This window comes from Chrysemys picta, chromosome 3 (genome assembly GCF_011386835.1).
Source record: "Chrysemys picta bellii isolate R12L10 chromosome 3, ASM1138683v2, whole genome shotgun sequence".
In the NCBI taxonomy this organism is placed as follows: domain Eukaryota; kingdom Metazoa; phylum Chordata; order Testudines; family Emydidae; genus Chrysemys; species Chrysemys picta.
The window spans coordinates 103,692,245-103,705,665 of NC_088793.1; the positions used below are offsets into that span (position 1 = coordinate 103,692,245).

Sequence of the window (13,421 nt, forward strand, 5' to 3'; positions counted from 1 at the left end):
AAAAAATGAAAATTGTGATTTTAACATAATCATATGGATCCTGAAGCCTAGGCAAATATTGCAAGACATAAGATAAAATAACGAGAATTGCCAACACTGCCGAACACTCCCTCCCCCAACTCTTTTCTATCAAAACATCCCTTATTTTTTTTAATCTGTTTTTGGTATACAAGAGTATAGCAATCTAAACCAATTTGTATTATATTTTTCATGCCAGATTTTGTGAAACAGTATCAATTTACTAAGTTCCAAATATAGTAAATTTTCTGCATTCCACAGGTACCTATACACTCCTTATGTACAACACACAGGGACATTCTCTTGAGTAAGGAGCCAGTACCCTCATGCTAGGTGTATGTTTGTGTCTGAGGTGATCCCGAGCCATAGGAGGAGCCAGAAGAAAAGTAAGACACCCTTAAACCTGTAATCTCTCAAAGTACAAGGAGCAGATGCAAAAGAGAAGTAGCCTAAGGAGGTATCAAAAGTAGCAGTCTTGCAATACAGGCAATGCACAACCAATTACTTAACCCGAGTAATCAAATTACACATCCAACATGCCACAGAAATTCACATCCAAAGAGAAAAATATAGTGAAATTATTCTTTACCTGTATCTTTCACAGTCTGGAATCTGGCGCCTGATTCTCCACTTTTATACAATGCTTGCTTTACACTGCATATTTCTGATAACTACGATGATGCTAACTCCTATTTCACACCTATGTAAGCAAGAGGAAAATCAGGCCTTGGATGTCTTGCTGGGTGACTGGACTATCTGCATTTTTGCTGAGTGGAAGAGCAACCAGTCTCCTTTCAAGATGACCCAAGAGGCCAAGGGAAATTGGCATCAATAACTCCCACTTGTGTGTCCCCATCTTAGAAGTCCTTTAAATTTTTTTCCCCCAGAGTTTCTGCCAGGAAAAAAAGATGGTTACCTACCTTTTGTAACTGTTGTTCTTTGAGATGTGTTGCTCAAGTCCATTCCAACAGGTGTGTGTGCATGCACTGCTGGGACGAGATGGGAAGCCCGTTCATCCTCTCGGCAATTGCAATAAAAAGCGGTGATAATTTACGAAATGGCTTTGTGCATTCAATGTAGAAGGCTAGGGCACGCCTTACATCCAGGGAATGGAGTGTCCACTCTTTGTTGCTGGCATGAGATTTAGTAAAGAATACTGGTAGAAATATGTCCTGGTTAACGTGACATTGGGATACTACCTTGGGTAGGAATGCTCAGTGAGAGCGTAGCTGCACCTTGTCCATGTAAAAGACCGTGTAGGGGGGCTCGGAAGTCAGGGCTGTGAGCTTGGAGACCTTCTAGTCAAGATTATGGCCACCAGAAAGGCCACTTTCCAGAAAAGGTAGGCTAAGGCGAAGGTTGCCAGGGGCTCAAAAGGAGGACCCATGAGTCGGAAAGGACCAGGTTAAGATCCCACTGAGGAACGGGCTGCCTCACCTGGGGGTTAAGCCTATCCAAGCCCTTAAGAAATCAGCCCACTATGGGATTGCTAAAGACTGACCTGCCCACCACTCCTGGGTGGAAGGCCAAGATGGCTGCTAGGTGTACCTTAACCGATGATATCACCAACCCCCGTTGCTTCAGGTACAAGAGGTAGTCTAGCACAAGGGGAATAGAGGCTTGCTGCGGGGAGATACCTTTCTGTAGGGACCAAATGGAGAAACACTTCCACTTCTCCAGGTACGTTGTGTGAGTGGAGGGCTTCCTGCTCCCCAACAGAACTTCCCTAACAGAGTCCGAGCACTGCAGTTCAAGCTGGTTCAGCCATGGAGTTTCCATGCCATGCGGTGGAGGGACTCCAGGTTGGGATATTGTACTTGGCCGTGATCCTGTGTGACGAGATCTGTGAGCATAGGAAGGGCCACTGGCCTGTCCACTGATAGGTTCAGCAGCGTGGTGAACCAGTGCTGTCGGGGCCACACTGGTGTTATGAGGATGACTGAAGCCCTGTCCCGCTGGATCTTGAGGAGGACCTTAGGGCAGGAACACATATAGCAGGCGACTCATCCACGGTAGGTGAAAGGCATCCTCCATGGCTGTGGTTCTGAAAGGAGCAGAACAGCTGACACTTTCTGTTGCTCCGCATCGTGAACAGGTCCACATGGGGATAGCTCCACATCCGGAAGATCGAAAGGGTGATGTCCACTCTGAGTGCCCACTCGTGAGTGTTGAACGAGTGGCTGAGGTGGTCCGCTAGTTCATTCTGTGCTCCCGGCAGATATGAGGCCTGTAGTTGGATGCAATATGCGACACAGAAGACCCACAGTCAGAGAGCTTCCTGGCACAGGGAAGAGGAGTGAGCACCACCCTGTTTATTTATATAGAACATTGCTGTGGTGTTGTTTGTCAGTACTGAGACACATTTTCCCTGAAGATGGGTCTGGAATGTCTGGCAAGCCAGGTGAACCGCTCTCAGCTCCCTGACGTTGATATGCAGCGATAGTTCTGGTTGTGACCACATGGCTTGAGTTTTGATACTGCCCAGGTGCACTACCCAGCCCGTCTGTGATGTGTCCAAGACCAGTGACAGTGAGGGCTGAGGTTTGGCGATGGGTACTTCCGCACAGACCACGTGAGGTTGAAGCTACCAGCTGAGGTACTCGAGAATCTTGGGTGGAAGGGTAACAAGTCTGTCCTGAGAGTCCCGGTTGGGTCTGTATACCCTCATCAACCAAACCTGGAGGGGGTGGAAGTGCAACCTGGCGTGCTGCACTACATACGTGCAGACTGCCATATGCCCCAGAAGCTTCATGCAGTTTTTGGCCGGGGTAGTTGGGAACCGGTGGAGGCTGTCGATGATGCCCTTGATGCTTTGGAACCGGGACTTGGGTAGGGAGGCTCTGGCCTGAGTGGAGTCCAGGAGAGCCCAATGAACTCTATCTTCTGGGTTGGGACCAGTGTAGACTTGGGAACATTCAGAATAAGCCACAGCCTGCTGAAGTAAGTTGAGGGTGGCATACCAGTCCCCCGGATCCAGGGAAGGACTGATGGTGGCTAGAGAGATCATATGAAACTTCAGCTTTCTTAGGAATGTGTTGAGGTTTCACAGATCCAGGATAGGGCTGAGCCCACCCTTGGCCTTGGGGATGAGGAAATATCGGGAGTAGAATCCCCTGCCCTGAACTCCTGAGAAACCTCCTCTATTGTGCCCGACGCGAGGAGCGACTGCACTTCCTGTAGCAAGAATTGCTCATGAGAGGGATCTCTGAAGAGGGCTGGGGAAGGCAGGTAGGGCCAGAATTGGAGAGAATATCCCACCCCGACCGTGCTCAGGTCCCAGCGATCTGAAGTAATTGGGGCCCAGGCATGGCAGAAGTGGGACAGACGATTCACAAAGGGAGGGCAAGGATCCGGGATTTGGGCTGGCGCTCTGTCCCTAGGTGCACCTTCAAAAGTTGGGGTTAGAGCCAGGGGGCTGCTTGGAGGATCCCTGACTCCAGGGGAGGAGGAGGACTGCAGGGAACACCTCCCGTTGTTTCTGCCCCTCCTTCAATTATAGTTCTGCCTGGGGGACCTGGAAAGAATCATGAGGGGGGCTTGGGCTTGAAGGGTTTTCTCTGGCGTGCCGGTGTGAATTCCCAGAGACTTGAGGGTTGCTCTCGAGTCCTTGAGACTGTGCAGTCTTGAGTCTGTCTTGTCAGCAAACAGCCTCCCACAGTCAAATGGGAGGTCCTGTATGGTATTCTGGACCTCTGCCAGGAGTCCCAAGATCTGTAGCAATGAGCTACACCTCACTGTGATGCCTGTAGCCATGGTTCGCACTGCTGAGTCAGCGGAGTCCAGAGGAGCCTGGAGGGAGGTTCTAGTCCCCACCCTGCTCTCTTCCAGGACTGCAGTGAATTCCTGTCGGGATTCCGATGGAAGCAGTTCCTGAAATTTAGAGAGGGCATTCCACGGGTTGTACACATAGCAGCTAATTACCCTCTGCTGATTGGAAATTCGAAGCTGGAGCCCCCCGATTGAGAATACTTTTCAACCAAAGAGGTCCAGCTTCTTAGAGTCTTTATTCTAAGGGGCAGGCCCTGGCAACCCCTGCCGCTCTTTGTGGTTTGCTGCATCCACTATCAAGGTCCCGGGGGGGGGAGGGGGGAGTGAAGAGGTGCTCGTACCCCTTCTGAGGGACCAAGTAGCACCTCTCTACTCCCCTGGCCGTTGGTGGTATAGAGGGTGGGGTTTGCCAGAGCACCTTTGTGGTGTTCTGAATGGCTTTTATAAGTGGCAGTGCCACCTTGGAGGGATCCTCCGGGGAGAGTATGTCCACTATGCAGTCTGAGTCTTCCACCACTACCTCCGTCGTCATGTTGAGGTTCTGGGCCACCCTCCTAAGGAGGCCCTGGTGGGCTTTCATGTCCATCGCCAGAAGGGACGTGGTAGTGCCCACCACTGCCTCGTCCGGCGAGGAAGAAGACAAGGCTCGAGGTGGGACGGGGTCTTCCTGCCCCTCCGGTTTCCTGGTGATTTGCTCAGGGATATCCATCGTTGCTGCTACTGGTGGTACGGGAGCCACCATCATTGGCGTCTCTGACCTTGCGCTCAATACGGGAGGCCCGGGGTCTGAACCCCGTGGTGGGTCCTCGGGAGCCCTGGACTGATATGGGGAAACAGACATCACAGAAGGTGTGGCATGGGCAATGGAGACCACCAATGCTGCCCTGGAACCATGCCATTAGTCCTAGTGGTAGGCCCATGGTGTCCAAAAGGGCCATTGTACCGGTCCCTGCCACTGGAGAGGCCAGGACACCATCCGTAATGAGTGTTCCTCCACCTTACGGCACTGAGACTGGTGCTGGGATCTCGACCAGTACCAGCTGTGTCGGGACACATGCGATTCCGACTCTGATTCTGATAAATAGTCCAAGCCCAACCAGGGAGGTGCGTATCCCTACGGTGCCGGGGAGCGGTACTGTGGTGATGGGGAACAGTGCCACATCATGGTGGGCTTGTCCCAGTGCCGGATAGGAGGTGTTGCCATCTGTGCCGCAGACGGTGCCGGAAGTGGTGCAGCAGCTGGTTCTTGCACTGCCTGCACCTGAGCTGGTGCATGGGAATAGAAGGCCGGGGACTGTGCCGTCATTGCAATTAAGTCCGCACGGCCTCAAAGGTGTCTGGTGTGGAGGGGAGGTCCAGGTCCTCCTCCAACACTTCCTGGACCGGAGAGTCCACTGACACTGGACTTGACAGACCCCACCCTTCGAAGCCAGAGTCGACAGTGCCGGGACCGATGGACCACCCTTCTGGTGTCCCACTTTGGGACGCACCATGCTGGAGTCCTGTCTACTCTTCTTGGCAGCGGAGCAGCCCCGTTATGCCTTCTTCTTATGCAGCACTGGGGATAGCGATCGGTGTCACACCGATGAGCTGGTCTTTCGCGCAGGGGAACGGTGCCGATGCTCCTTATTCGGGTCCTTCCTCGGTGCCGAGATGTCCCGCACCGAGGCTGGTGAGCTGTGCACGGATGCTGCCGGTACTGGCTCTTGAGCTGGTTGGGGCGAGAAAGCGGACTCCATCAAGAAGAGCTTGAGGCGATAGTCTCTCTCCCTCTTAGTTCTGGGCTTGAAGCCTCTGCAAGTGGTTCCCTTGTCTTGCAAATGACCCTCTCCCAGGCACTTCAGACAAGCGGTGTGTGGATCCTCTCTGGGCATAGGCTTACCACACCTATCGCATGGCTTGAACCCCTGGGGCTGCGGCATGCCCCGGCGACAGGGAAAAATATTGGGGGGTGGAGGGGAAATCCCCCTACTTAAACTTACTAACGAACCAAGATAGTGAAGGATAACAACTATATATAGGGAAAACCACTATGAAGCACTTGCTAAAGCAAGAGACCAGTTGCTCCAACGACCGTCACTGGCGGTAAGAAGGAACTGACCAGGCGGTGGGTCGGCAGAGACCTATATACGCTGCCACAAAGGCGCAACTTCAGGGGGCTCCACAGCCAACCTGATGGCTACTGCTAGGGTAAAAACTACCGATGATTGTGCACGCAGCACGTGCACACACACCTACTAGAATGGACATCAATCATTCGAAGAAGAATACAATAAAACATAGGATTAGGAATCAGTGAAATATATTTCCATTTCTTTATTGCCTTTCTTTCAGTCCCACTCTCCCTTTCATTTTATCCCTCTTTTCCATTTCCTTTACTGTCTAGTTTGCTTTCTCCCTCAAGCATTTATAGGATGCCCATTATAGTGGTATCAAACATCAACATCAAACCATATATTGCTTCTCTCCGTTAGACAAAAAGGATTCCTTTCTTCAGTTCCTTCCTCCTATATTCTACATATGTGAAATATATGATCTCTGTTTTTCTGTCCTCTTTACTTGCTTATGCTATTCTTTCATCTCTCTGGTCACCCGTTCTGTTCACACATCTTTCATTCCTTCTTTGACCCTCTTCCATGTTGTGTGCTCTTTCTTGCTCACTTTTGAGAATATTGTTAAATGCTCCTCTTGCTCACTTCCTGTTGTTTCCTTCCTTCTGCCCACACACTGAATCTCTCCCCAACTTTTTGCCTCTTAATATCCTCTTTCCCTTCACTTTCCAATTCTTCTTTAACTTCCCATGTTCCTAACATTCCTCTTGCTGTCACTCCAGTCTCTGGAACTGTAATGGGATGAGCACCAATGGATTTTGTAGGCTGACTTCTGGCTGCTCCACTCCCACACATTCATGAACACACAAACAATGGTTCTGTTTGAAGTTAACTCCCCAATCGTGCAATAAGCTTCATGCAGTTGGATACCTAAATCAGCATACAGTCTTACTGAAATCTGTTGAGCTCGAGGTGGGCACAGAGGTCCACATGCATGGAATTCATTGCAGAACTGGGGACAAAGAAAGGGGTTACAGTCTAAAATCAACATCCCTTTTCCCTCAGTTGTGGGAGAGAGAGTTGCAGTTGTGAGGACATTAGAACGAACCTCATACTCCTAAAAAACTTGAGCCATAAAAAAGAAACAACTAAGGGGAAGAGTAAATACATAAATAAATATTTTGCTGCTTTCCAGATCACAAAGTCAAGTGGAGACCAAATTACATCATCACCATGGCACCTGACAATGGAGCTATTTAAAGTGTTTATAGCTGCTTCTCATATTAGCAATTTCAGTGATACTAGGTGGTGCGGACTGTGCATGTGTGCACTGGATTATTCATGCACCTTTACTGAGCACACATCAAGAAGATTTGGACTTTAAATAGAATTCATTGCCTCTAAGAGGAGAGGCATTCTGTACGCATAAAGGAATTGTATATGCATTTATTGTCATCTTTCTTGAATATACTGCAATGTTTTATTTCTACTACTCAACACATATACTTTAAATCCCTATACCATAACTTAAGGAAAGAAATAGGAAAACATTTCAGGTGCCATTTTTCTTTGATTTGCAAACAGGTTCTTCACTGCAACAGAGTAAATATGTGGACTGTCTTCCTTTACCAATTAACTATTAACTAACTCTTTTACACCTTCTGCCTTTCTTTAGTTGGATAAGGAGCTTTCCTCTAATTAACCTCAATCGGACATTACATATATAATACCTTGCATCTGAACAGATGCATCATGTCAGGATCATAACAAGGGCAGTGGGGACCAAAGACAGGGCCGGCTCTAGGATTTTTGCCGCCCAAAGCAAAAACAATTTTGGCCGCTCCCGCCCCGGTTCTTTAATTACCCCACCCCCGGCCCCGCCTCAACTCCGCCCCTTCCCCAAATCCCCATCCCTGCCTCCTCCCCCCAGGCTCTCAAGCCTAGGAGGGAGGGAGGGGGAGAAGCGGCGCCCGGGCTGCGGCCACTCGGGGTCTCCCCCCCTCCCAGGTTTGAGAGCCTGGGAGGGAGGGGGAGACTCCGAGTGGCCGCGGCGCGGGCGCCGCTTCTCCCCCTCCCTCCCAGGCTCTCAAGTCTGGGAGGGAGGAGGAGCAGCGGCGTGCGAAACGGCCGCTCGGGATCTCCCCCTCCCTCCCAGGTTTGAGAGCCTGGGAGGGAGGGCGAGTAGCGGCGCGCGAATCAGCTGTTTCGCGCGCCGTGGCAGCAGCAGCGGAGGTGAGCTAGGGCGGCCGGGGCTCATTTTTAGGGGTGGCGTTCTGGTGCCGGCCATGCCGCCCCTAAAAATGTGCCACCCCAAGCACCAGCTTGTTTTGCTGGTGCCTAGAGCCGGCCCTGACCAAAGATAAGAGCAGGGTCAAATCTGAGGCTGAGAGTAGCGGAGGAGTTTGTAGTCAAGTTCCAGACCAGGGTTAATACCAAAGATCAGAGTCTGAGATAGGTTTCAGGGTCTGGGTCAGGAGGCAAGGTCCAAATCAAGCCAAGGTCAAAGCCAAGAGTTTGAGAGCAGGAAGCAAAAATGGTTGTGGCAATTACAGGAGATCTGTGCTGTTGTCCAGACACTTTCTAGAATGCCTCTTAGATTTATATAGGGTAGGGAGCCAATCAGGAGCCATGATGCTGCTGCCTGATAGAGCCTGAAGGCAGGGACTTCTTGTGGTCTTTGTTCACAGCTGGTCATAGATAGAGTGTGAACCAGTTACAACTGCTGCTGGGTGGCAGTGTGGAGGTGTTCGCTGCCTAGCAGCTCTGCAGGCCTGATTCAAGACCCGCTGGACACCCTCTGCCAGCCCATATTTGTTTGGATGGGCTGCCATGAGGTCAGGGGCATGGATTTGGGATGCTGACTCCCAGGATCATCCTTTAGGGCATAGTCCTCCAGCTTACAAGGTACCAGAGGGAGCTGCATTTGATTTTCAAGTCCAGTATTTCACAGATTTCATACTCGTTGTGCTCTTGGATCAGCTCCAAAGGAGGCAGTGGTTGGGCCCAGTGAGTGAAGGGGTTGTCAACATAGAGGATTAGCAAGGATACATGGAACACTGTGTGGTTTTGGTGGGATCTGAATAACTGAAGCCTCACGATCACTGGGTTGATTACCTGGCTGATAGAATATGGCCCAAGGTATTGGTAATCCAGTTATGACATAGCCAGTCAGCGTGGATGTGTTGGGCTGACAGCCAGACTTTATGCCCAATGGTGAATGCCAGGCCTTCCCAGCACTGGTGGTCAGCATACCATTTGTAATCTTCCTTGGCCTTGTCCATATGTGCCTTGAGTTCTTCTTGGACACCATGGATCAGACACACCCAGTCAGCGGCTACAGGATTGGTGGAGGTGACAAATGCAGCTGGGTGGAGATGTGGGTGGAGGCCATAGTTTGCATAGAATGGATTCTGCATGGTGGACATATGATCAGCATTGTTGTAAGCAAACTCTGCTTGGGGTAGGAAGCTCGACCAGTTCTCCTGGTGGAAATTAATAAAGCACCACATGTATTGTTTAACACTTGGTTGCTTGCTCAGACTGACCATCAGTTTGTGGGGGATAAGCAATGGATGTGTAAGCACAGATCCTAAGCAATCGTAGGATTTTGTTCCAAAACCACAACAGAAACTGCAGACCCTTATCAATTGTGACTCGCTCTGGGAATCCATGGAGACAGATCAGTGTGCTTGTTAGACACAGGGAGCTTGACTATAAAGTCCAGGGTAATGGCTGCCCAAAGCCTGGACGGGCTCTCAGAAGGCATTAGGATGTTGAGGGGTTTTGGGTGTGACATTGTGGTGCAGGCATGTCTCACAGAAATCAACATACAAGTGGATTGTTGTGTGCACGCAGGGCCACCAGAAGGCGTGGATGGCCAAACAGAGAGTCTTGAAGCAACCCAAATGGCCTGCTAATGGCGAGTCATGACAGAACCATAGTACCTCTAACTGAGGGGGTCCCAGTGGAATGTACAAGTAACCCTTGACAGAGAGCAAGCCTTCTTGGACCTGGTGTTGCTCTTGGCTTGCTGCCTCAAAATTCCTTGGAAAGGGGATCCTTCTCTGCAGCTGAGCAGATCATTGACATGAAGTCCTGAGGAACTGCAGCATCCAGGAAGTTAGGGGGCTTAAGAATGGGGGGAGGCTCAGCATAGGGGGGCTTTTGGCTGGTGAGATTCTCCTTTTTGGGACGAGGCATTGGCAGTCTTGTTCTGGACTCCTGAGTGGTACATGATGGTGAAATTGAAGCGTGCAAAGAACAGGGCCCAGCGAAACTGCATCTGGTTAAGGGTCTTGGCTCAGCAGAGGTACTCTAAGTTTTTACAATCAAAGTAAACCTGTCCTGGGTCCCAGCACCTTTGAGAAAGCAGCAACGCTTTTCTAAATCTGCTTTGATGGCTAGAAGCTCCTTAACTAGATAATTCTGTTCAGCTGCAGTGAACTTCCATGAATAATACACGCAAAGTGAGAGGTGCTAATGGGGACCACCTCTTTGAAAGAGTATTGCCCTAATTGCCACATTGGAGGTATTAGTCTTGACAACAAAGGGTCATGTTGGGTTGGGATGAGCCAGGATTGGGGTGGGGGTAAAGGACGAATGCTCATTGGGCCTCCGGAGACCAGCTGAAGGTGGTATTTTTGAGAAGTGCTGTCAATGGGGTGATGTGGCCTGAAAATCCAGAGATGAACAGCCTCTAAAAGTTAGTGAACCCCAGGAAGTATTGTAGCTCCTTGATATTTCGGGTGGGCACCCAGGTCTGTACTGCCTCCATCTTTTTGGAGTCCACTTAGAAGCCCTTGGGGGAGTGGATGTAGCCCAGGAACTCCATGAAGCACTGGTCAAAGCTACATTTTTCCACCTTTGCAAACAGGCTGTGTTGGCAGAGCCATTCCAGGACTGACCGGACAAGTTCAGTGTGTTGCTTGTGATCCTCAGCAAAGATGGAGATATCATCTATGTAGATTACAACATACTGATCTAGGATGTCATGGAAGACCTCGTTCATGAAGTGCTGGAATGTTGCAAGGGTATCTGTGAGGCCAAACTGCATTACTAGGTACTTGTAGTGGCTATAGCAGGTTTGAAAATCTGTCTTCCACTCAACCCCAGCTTGGATTTGAACCAGGTTGTAGGCCCTGTGACATAACACTCCATATTCTTTATGGAAATAAACTAATGATATGGATATGACATAACAGATGTACTTTATGCAAGATGGCTCATGTAAGGTATCATTGGAAAGGTTATGATTTACTGAATGTGTTTATCCAATTTGCGTGCATGTACCATTTTTGTATCTGAAGCTGGGAATATTGACCATGTCTCTATATTTCAAATGTGCTACGTTGGATGAGGCCAAACAATATTAGTGGCTTATTGAAGAAATGACACAAGCATAAGGATTACCCCAGGAACTGTGTGCAATAGGAACCTCTCAGAGATAGCTCTATACAATGGGAACCATTTGACCCAGGTCATAGCAAAAAAGCTTTCCAGCAAGTTGGAGGAAAATATAAAATAGGGACAATGACAACATGAGGGGCCTCACTCTCCCTACAACCACACACCTGAAAACACCTGAGGAACAAAGAATGAACTGTGAGAAGTGATGGTCCCAGGCTAAGATCTTTAGCCTGTGTATGAAAACCTGGGAAAGCCAAGGCTACTGGTGCCTTAAGAATCTGCCTGCTTGTTTATCACTCAGGGTGAGAATTTGCTAATTTGTATCCTACCTATCTAGTGTGTCAAGCTTAGTTTGCGTGTTTTGTTTAATTTGCTTAGTAATCTGCTTTGTTCTGTTTGCTATCCCTTGAACCACTTAAAATCTGCCTTTTACAGTTAATAAAATTTGTTTTGTTTGTTATTAAACCCAGTTTATGCAATTTCTTACTGGGGCGGGGGAAGAAGTCGTGCATCTCTCTCTTCACATTGAGGAAGAGGGCGAATTTTATGAGCTTGCGCTGTACAGATATTTCTATACAGTGCAAGGCAGTAGTATTTTGGGTTTGTCTCCCAAAAGGGGTGGGCATGTGAGTGCTGGGGAAGCCCTCTCACACAGAGCGGACTTCAGTCTGTGTCTGCAGTGGGGTGTGGCCCTACCTTTGTGTGTGTGCTGCAAGAGACCAGAAAACCTAATTCAGCGAGCAAGGAGGCTGGTTGAGCAGGGGAGGCTCAGTTAAACCCCAGCACATCAAGTGGCACCCCGGACGAGGGGTGGGTCCAACCTGTCACAGGCCCCTCACAAGTCAAGTTTTGTGAATACCTGGGCTGATTGCAAATGATCCAGTAGTTCTGGAATAAGTGGAAGAGGGGTTTTGATTCTTGATGATAACCTGACTGAGGGCCTGGGAATCCATGCGTAAGTGCGGGGTTCCATCTTTCTTTTTAAAAAACAGAACTGGGGCCCTGGTGGGAGAGGTAGATGGCTGAAAGAAACCCTTAGGCAGATTCTCCTGGAGATAAGAGTGCAGTGCAGTACCTCAGATTCTGACATCGCATATAAATGGCCAAATGGCTCCTTGACCCCTGGCTACAGCTCGATCAGGCAGTCATAATACTAATGGGGTGGTGGGGTGTTAGCATTCTACTTCTCGAAGACGACACCACAGTCACTGTATTTGGAGAGCAGTGCCAAAGTCACTCTGGTGATGGTCCCACCTGACCCAAGGCCAGGGCCCAGAAGCGGGAGTATCTTGGTTCCAGGGTTTGTCAGGTGGTGTATATAGGTAGACTTGCTGGCAGAACTCAGACAGGAAGCTAACTTTGTGCTCATGACAAAGGACCTGTGGCTCATGAGTTGTTACTCACAAAATGCAAAGGATTATTGGGAAGTGTGGGGAGTGGATCACCTCAAAATGAAGGGCTTCCGATAGTCCTGAATGACAACTTCTAGAGGCACTGTTTCCTGTATCATTGGCCCCGACAACAAGAGTGAACCATCTATAGTTTCCAGTAGAACAAGGACCATCTTTGTTTGTACCAGAATACCCAAGGCTTGGGCCGTATCGGCATTTATAAAGTTGTCTGCTGCACAGGAATCTACCAGTGCCCACTGGGGGGGAATTTGGAAAGGCTCTCCTGTAACATGGTGGCAGATCCAGACTTTAGGCCACAGGGAACACTCACTGTGCCTGAGATGTGCATCAGGGAGGAGTGGGGGGATATTATCTTGGGGTTTGCCCAGGCCAATCCCCTCTACTGATCCTGAGCATAGTCATTTCCCGAACTGGGTCATGCTACAGCTCATGATGGGCAGTTGCATGGCTAGATCCTCAACAGAAACATAGCTCACGGCAGCGACGGCAGTCTTTTTCCTCAAGGGTCACATGGCAGTGGGTGGTATCCAGCTGCCTGGGTTCAATGTCCAGGTTGGAGATGGGTACCAATGTACGCCAATTGGGTGGTGGCCCATATCCATTCCTTTCCTTATGTCTCTTGTGGAGCCTATTGTTGATGCATATGACAAAGTCGATGAAGGCATCTAGGTTGGTTGGGGACTCCACATGAGCTAATTCATTCTTAATTTCTTCACATAGTCTCAATCAGAACTAGTAGATCTGGACCATTTCATTCCACTCAGTG

The 13,421-nt window shown here is 49.5% G+C and overlaps 1 protein-coding gene across 7 annotated transcripts in view; it reads right to left on the reverse strand.

The window, feature by feature from the left end:
• Positions 1-13,421, reverse strand: part of AHI1 (Abelson helper integration site 1) — a 185,851-nt gene that overhangs the window by 41,841 nt on the left and 130,589 nt on the right. The window lies entirely within an intron of this gene.